This window comes from Notothenia rossii (assembly GCF_949606895.1).
Source record: "Notothenia rossii genome assembly, chromosome: 1".
NCBI classification, from domain to species: domain Eukaryota; kingdom Metazoa; phylum Chordata; class Actinopteri; order Perciformes; family Nototheniidae; genus Notothenia; species Notothenia rossii.
Genome location: NC_136912.1, coordinates 65,168,072 through 65,176,023, shown reverse-complemented (window position 1 = coordinate 65,176,023; position 7,952 = coordinate 65,168,072). Strand labels below are relative to the sequence as shown.

The following is a 7,952-nucleotide window of genomic DNA, read 5'->3' as shown; positions in this document are numbered from 1 at the left end:
TGATATGCAACTATAGGAAACGTTTGGATGAGGTTATTGCTGCCAAAGGAGGGTCAACCAGTTATTAAATCCAAGGGTTCTTTTTCCACCCTGCACTGTGAATGTTTACATGGTGTGTTCAATAAAAACATAAAAACATATAATTGTTTGTGTGGTTTTAGCTTAAGCAGACTGTGTTTGTCTATTGTTGTGACTTAGATGAAAATCAGAACACATTTTATGACCAATTTATGCAGAAATCCAGGTAGTTCCAAAGGGTTCACATACTTTTTCTTGCAACTGTATTTTGTTGTGTTCTCACCATGTGTGTGGTAATGGGGACATTTCTTTCAGTAAGGGGGGACGCATGTAAGCATTGGGTTGAGAGGTCATGTGTTGTGAGCATGCAGAGTCTGTCCTGGAGTGGTGAAGGAGAGTGTGGTGTGACTCGACAATGATAAACGGAGGCGCTATCTGGGACGCTCCAAAAAGTACTAAGTTCCTGAGTTTTTGTTACACAGAAGTATCTTTGAAGCCTTAACACCTCGGACGTTACACTAATATTTATTGTTTGCAAAATACAGCTAGAACAACCACAGGGGAAACGATAACTTAGGTTTTCAATCACATTAGCAAAGCCAGCTTACGTTTGCTTATGTAAGAAAAGTCATAAAGTTAACACATTTTATAAATTACAGTTGTATACAAATATTAACAGTTTATTTTTTTACCTTGGTGTAATTGATGGTTGTCCTGTGTTATTTTAGAGACTCATTTCTGAGTTAAAGAACATTTATTGACATCTGCACGACATGATGAGAAATGTGATTAGTCTTGGGCATGAGACCCATCAGGTCAAGTATTTTATGGGCGAGGTGAAGCCACGAGTAAAATATGAAACCCCCAGTCTAGGCAACAGTGATGGTGATGGGATGAAACAATTGATAAAGTACATTATTTGTGAAAAATTAAATGTAAAGGTATTTCTGATTGAACTTAAACTGAGCTTCATTCAAAAAATGAACTCATGCTTATCAGAGGATTCTGAAATAAATACCTGGGGAATTGCCAGTTATCCATATCCAACCAATAGAGAGGCGAAGTCCCGCCCATCTACTTCCGACCCATGGGACCCCGGAAGCGGAAAATTATACATTGACGTCAATGGAGAGAGAAGAGTCATCTTTCGATCCCGTTTGAATTGTGCCACGAATGACACATATGATGTTTGTCAAATTAAAAGAACATTTTGCAAGTCAAAAAAATAAAAATGTGTCGTAAAACTGTGAAGTTACAATTTTTTTTGTGTGAAACCGCTCAGTGAACTACAGGTCTCTGGTCTCGCACAATACGCGTCACCATCACAAAGATGGCTGTCACGTTAGTAAATTTCACCTGTTTCTTTCAGAATGAGGCGAAAAAGTATAAAAAGAGGTGAAAATCACTACAAGTCTGGGCATGTTGAGAGCTGTACATACACGAAAGGGAGCGGTTCTGTAAGAGCCAGCATGCGGGACCGGCTTTACAAGGTTTCAGTGAGTAATATGAGTGCAATGTCTAAGGTTAATGTCAGCTAGCTAACAAGGTACACTAACGTGTTTTGTTTTAGCAACTAGTTTTCTCCTTAAGAACTGTGTGGTGTCTGTGTATGCTGTGGATAACATTAGTGTTCACAAGAACAAGATACACTCCCGTGTTTTGTTTTAGTTGCTCTTCAGATTGAAGCGGCCAGTTCTATATCGACTATATGTGTGATCTCCTTTTTACATCTCGTTGTGTCATTTGAGTTTATTTGCTGTGTGTAGATTCAAGGATTTTGGTTATCTTGTCCAGGGATGCAAACTTGTCACCTTTCGGCGAAATTCTCCGTTTTGAATCCAAAATAGGTCGTTTTTATGATTCCTGTAGATCTGCAATAAAAATATTTTTGGGGTATGGGAGGGGGTCTGGGACCCGGATTAATGTGCGGCCGCGAGCTTTTTTTTATATATTATAATGAAGCGCGAGCTGTGTGCTCGAGTCTTCCTGCCTGTCGGCTCTGCTCATGATGTATAATAAGCCTCTGCTGCTCGGCGATGATGGTCTAGCTTCAGCAGCTACATTACCTACGGTGCGTTCGTTAATATTAACTGTGCGTCCGGAGTCACTGTGGCACAGACTGGACCGCTGATGAACAGCTGTTAGAACGGGCCGTTCAGGTGTTCAGAGTAGAGCTCCCTGTCGGAGCGGCAGAGCGTGATATGCACTGAAAAGGTTTTTTTCCCCGTCGCAATATTATCGTTGAGCTAGCTAACTAGCATACATTGTCACTATCTGCTAACGTTAGCTTTAGCCTTCGTTTTCTAATCGTTTTTTTCATAGGCTATAAACAGAGGTGGTATAAGTATATATCTTGAAATTGATTAAAAGTAGAAGTACTCAGTTCTTGTACTTGAGTAAAAGTAGAAGTACCAGAGTGTAGGAATACTCTGTTACAGTAAAAGTCCTGCATTCCAAATTTTCCTCAAGTAAAAGTAGAAAATTATTATTATCAAAATATAGTGAAAGTAGCGACAGTAAAAGTAGTCATTTTGCAGATTGGTCCATTTCAGAATAATATGATATGTTTTATAATGACTGATCATTAAAGTGTTATCAAAGCTGGTTAAGGTGCAGCTAGTTTGAATGACTTTGTATACTGCAGGCAGGGTAGCTTTTGGATTTACTCCAGGTGGAACTAAAGTCTGATTTAACACTTGATTATATTTCACATCATTCATCCACATCTGTAAAGTAACTAAAGGTATTACATACATGTAGTGGAGTAAAAGTACACCATTTACCTCTGAACTGTAGTGGAGTAGAAGTACAAAGTAGCAAAACATTGAAATACTTAAGTAAAGTACAAGTATCTCAAAATTGTGCCCAAGTATAGTACTTGTTGAGTTTATGAACTTGGTTACTTTACACCAGTGGCTATAAAGATAGAAAGACTAAGCCTTGCACAGAGGCATGAAAATACATTTTCAAAATGCTCAACAGTGCTGCCAAAATTATAAACTGACTGCTACACAATTAAAATAAATGCTTTTTATATATTTCTATTAGATGTGACTCTATGGCGTTTCTGTTAATATTAACACTGCTGCTTTAGTTGTTCTGACTGCTAAAATCCTGTTATTCCTAATTTTAAAGCCGATATTCTGTGGGGTCAGGGGGCTCGGATCCTTGTCACCTTTTTCATACCTGATGAGTTTGCATCCCTGTTGTCAATTTGTTTGGTTATCTAGGCACAGCTGTGTGTGACTCCCTCTGGTACACTGGTATGTGTTTTCCTAATGTAGAGAGCATTGATTAATTAATAAACTACACACTGACTCTAGATCCTGACCAAATCTTTATTTTTTGATCAAATGTTTTTCAAAAAAATGTATTGTATATTATATAACAGCTGCACATCACAGACCGGAGTCTCTGCTGCTGTGGACCACGATGGAGGCGATCATCCTCCCCATCCCCAAAGACCCTGCATGGCATGGAAATCTCCTCCTCCTGGAACAATTCTACACCCAGCATATGCTCCCTGTGTTGGCCAGTAGAGAGGAGGACATTTAAATAAACATACTCTTAACACCCTCGGACTCTGCGTTGTGTTTCGTATGTGTGATGGGGTGTTATGCAGAGGGGAGGAAAACAGGACACAGCAGATTGGGATTGTGGTGGAGATGCTGAGCAGTTATTTAATTGTTGCGTGTAATTATTATTATACTGCGTGCTTCTTAGTTATTCCATCTTTTGCTGTAACATGGATCTGTATGTAACTCTATATTTACTTGTTATCTACCACACTTCCTTCTACATCATACAACATCATTATACATGATAGTGTATATAGGATATATATTTATTTGTATACATATCTGTAAATTGTATAATTTTATTTTTCGTATTTGGGATTTCTCTTTTGTCCACTCAAATACACTTGACCCTTTCTCTTTTCCATGTGGAAAATGGCAGCTGCATATTCTGCTTTTCTCATCTGCTCCCTGTCTGCTCATCTACGATGAGAAAATTATATAATTAATTACTAATAATCATTTAAACCTGTTATTACCAATATTTCACAAATTCTTCATGTAAACTTAAGAGTACAGCTGTATGTTGAGTATGTCAACTTTGCTTGGTTCATCTTACTGGGGGGCAGCTACATGGATGTCAGTGCAGTCCACAATAATTTTGCAGCTGAAGGCAGAATGAATTTATTATTGACTCAGAATGAAGCACAACTTCATGTCATACAATACATTGACTTTATTTGTAATTGTGTAAAAAAATATGAATATTGATTAGCAAGCAGGACCTGCAGGAACAGAGAATGGTGATGGATGGAGCTGGGAAGAGAGAAGAATAAAGAAAACAGATCAACTTTATTATCGAATATTAAAAATTCAATTTCAAAACAAGTTGCCGCTCCTACAGTTTTCTAGTATGTAAAGATGATTTCACATGACCAATGCAAAATATCACACTCAATACATGTGTGTCTCTGGGGGGTGCATTGTGCCTTTGATGTATATAAATAATATACCATAACCAAATACTATTACGTACAGTGGAAATCAGGTTGCCAGAGCAGGTCAGTCCAGTGTGCTTGTTCCTCAGGGTCTCAGCAGTTACAGGTGAGGTAAAGAAAATAAAAGAGAAAAAGGTCAGTAACAACACTTTAAAGTAACAACACTGAATAATTATCTCTTTTAATAATTTTCTCTCAGTAATCACTCAACTACTGTCTTTCCAACAAACAGATTGACTCACTCTCACTATCATCACAATGAAACACGTCCAGAAGAATGTCATGCAAAGCTGCCTGCCTTCCTTCCTTCCTTCGACTCTCCCTGAACTGCCTGATCTTTTAATGGTCAATGTTAACCATTTGTGCAGATAGCATTAAGTAGAAAAGATCGCTGATACTAATGTGAGGTTAGCCTACCTCCCGCCCCCTTAGCACCTGGTGGAGGGGGCGATAGGCTACTCTTCAAATGTTTCACAAAATACTTACCATCATGACTACTCTTACTGTTTAACATTTTGGTTTACTTCATGTTAAGGCTAATACAAATGACAAGGCTAAGTAATGTAATATAATGCTAACTAACATGCTCGCTACTAGCTAGGTAGCTAACTTGACTATGTTCCATGCAAAACATGTATATTACCTGATATGTTTGGTCCAACGACTCCTGGTCCTTTCATCAGACGGGAAGCGATAGAACGAGCAAGTGGTATGATCTCTTTTGTGATTACAACCTCGTACAAAGCACACAGGCATCTTGTAAAAGTGAATTTATTGGAGCAATCTCTTATATTTATTGGAGGGAATAAATCAGTCTTCTTCTTCCTCTTTGCTTTGCGAGTCACAACCAGTCTTGGAGCATTATCGCCTATGACATCACTTACGCGACCCAGAATGCATTTGGGATTTGTAGTCTTTCTAGTTGCGTATTATTCATAGTCTTATATTTCAGCAGTTTTACGACAAACTGTGACTTTTTTTGCATGGAAATGATTGTTTAAGATTGACAAACATCATATGTGTCATTCGTGGCACAATTCAAACGGGATCAAAAGATAACTTTTCTCTCTCCATTGACTTCTATGTATAATTTTCCGCTTCCGGGGTCCCATGGAGGCTCCCGGAAGGGGAGGGACTTCGCCTCTCTATGCTTGACGTGACGCAGCGTTTCCGCCAGGGGGGCGTCTTGCCGTCATTTGACGCCCTTATTCAGCTCGGTACACCCTGAACTCCAGCCGAGGGCGTCCAAAAATATTAATAATTTGAGAGAAGATTGAGAAAAAGGACAAGGACATCCCTCTGTTGGAGGGGCAAAGGAGTCTGGTGGGATTCTTTTCGGAGTATTGAGTATTCGTTTCCCTGACATCGGCGGTGCCTGCTACAGGACAACACGGAACTTGCGCGATTTGGACGCGATGAGCGGTGCTAGTGGAGCAGGCGCGTGAGCTGCGAGCACCAGAGCCTCGCAGCGGCAAAACTGAGGCACTGTGGTAAACTGTGGTAACATGAAGAGCCGTTTGGGAGCCAGAACAGCCGGCGCTTTAACAGGGCCAAGCCAAATGATCCGGGCCAAGCCAAATGATCCGGCTCACTAATGTAAAAAGACAGTATCTATAATGGACGACTCAAGTCAAAAGTCAAGCACCCCCCCCCCACACACTCTCGGGTGGACGCCCTCTTAGCCCTGGTCTTGCTGAAACACTGACGTGACGTCACTGTCACTACTTCCATTTAAAAATACTGTATAGAGTCCATGTCAATATCTGATTAAAATATCCAATGTCATTTTCTATTAATTAAAAAAGGGTGACAACTTAGGTTTTATGTATTTAGACAATGGTAACTGTACTTCATCTGTCAACTGATAACATTGGATACTGAATAACCAACTTTGTAAATGTGCCCAGGCACTGCTGATTAAATGTAGCCATCTAGCTAACTCTAAGAGTCAACATAATAGTAATATTACGTTGCTATAGCAACAAAGAGACGTCAGCTGGCATGCTCCCCTGTTTATCTTTCATGCCATGTAAAATATTATTTCAATTTGCGGCCTGTTTTTTTATTTAAAAGGATATCATTTCGGTGGCAGCTCCAGCCGGGAAGTGCCATCCTGAGAACAGGAACGTCACTATACTGAACAGAAATTGCTGAGCATACATTGTTTTCAGTGGATAATGCATAATTGTTCTGGCGATCAGTAATACAAAACTCTAACACGAAGATTGGATTATTTACTTTGCATCTGTGTATTGTCTCTTTAATGACTTTGGGAGACTAATGGCTTAGAAGCCCATTTGCATTTCAAATGTACTCCGGGTGGTGTCTTCTAAACATGAGAACATTGTTTAATGTCAACAGTGGTGAACTTACATCATCCACTGCAGTAAATACAAATATTTTTGGATCAAAAGTAAAAAATTCTTTATTTGTCTAAAACTCACAAGCATTTTAGTGAAATAGCTGTTGACATTCCCTGTTCGTAGACTACAAAAACGCTCATACAAATATGTACAAACAGAATATATAACATTTAACAATGAGAGTTTGAAGAGGACATATTCTGTTAATTTTCAGGTTTATATGAGCATTTTTTACCTCTACTGTGACTCTTTTCACCCTCTGTCTGAAACCAGAGCTCAGTCTGCTCTGATTGGTTAGCTGGCTGGCACTGTTGTGTTTGGTCAACCGCTTAGAGATGTGTTGTAAATGTCCCGCTCCTCAGCCTATCAAGTACAATGTGGCTCAAATAAAAGCGCAAGTGTTACATAGTGATGTCACTAGAAGTAAACAAAGGAGTCGAATGGAGGTGTTTGAGGTAGGGGGAGAGAACTTGGGGATTTTAGCCATTGCAGACAGTTTACATGCACACAAATCTATATAACATAGGTCAGGTAAGGGAAAACCCCCCAAAAGCATAATAGGGCCCATTTAAGGCATACATTAGGAACAGTTCTGAAGTAAAGATATAGAACTGATATAGAACTGATATAGAACTGATATATAACGTAAAAAGTACGAGGTAAAGTAGTTGAATAACATGATTAACTGTCATAATAAAATAAAAAGATAGGATCTGTTGTGAAGTGATGCAGTATTAACCAAAAGTAATATGTATTACATACCCTATTTCACCAAGGGCATCTGTGGCTCATGGGGATTAGTGTGCTGATCTGCAAATTAGGGGCTGAGATAAATTACCCTAAATTGCTTTCGTGGCATCTTCTGTTGTCTTAAAGTGTATGTCAGGTGCTTTGGATAAAAGGGCCAGCCAAATACCATATAATGTGATGTAAAAACATTGGTGTCGGGCAGCTGAGGCTGAGGGTGTTGATTCGATATTCTACCAATCAGAAGGAACGTGGTTTGATCCCAATGTCCTGCAGTGATTTCTACAGTGTGTTTGTAAATTGCTTTGGAA

General features: G+C 39.3%; 2 long non-coding RNA genes across 2 annotated transcripts; one reads left to right on the top strand and one right to left on the bottom strand.

Moving 5' to 3' along the window:
* The first annotated feature begins 1,077 nt into the window (after window positions 1–1,077).
* LOC307018139 lies at window positions 1,078–3,596 on the top strand. Its single transcript, XR_013802339.1, has 2 exons — window positions 1,078–1,514; window positions 3,410–3,596. It is a non-coding gene; the product is annotated as an uncharacterized lncRNA (long non-coding RNA).
* A 653-nt stretch (window positions 3,597–4,249) lies between these two features.
* Window positions 4,250–5,667, bottom strand: LOC307018134. Its single transcript, XR_013802338.1, has 2 exons — window positions 4,570–5,667; window positions 4,250–4,349 (listed from the first exon to the last, which is right to left on the bottom strand). It is a non-coding gene; the product is annotated as an uncharacterized lncRNA (long non-coding RNA).
* Between the last annotated feature and the right edge of the window lie 2,285 nt (window positions 5,668–7,952).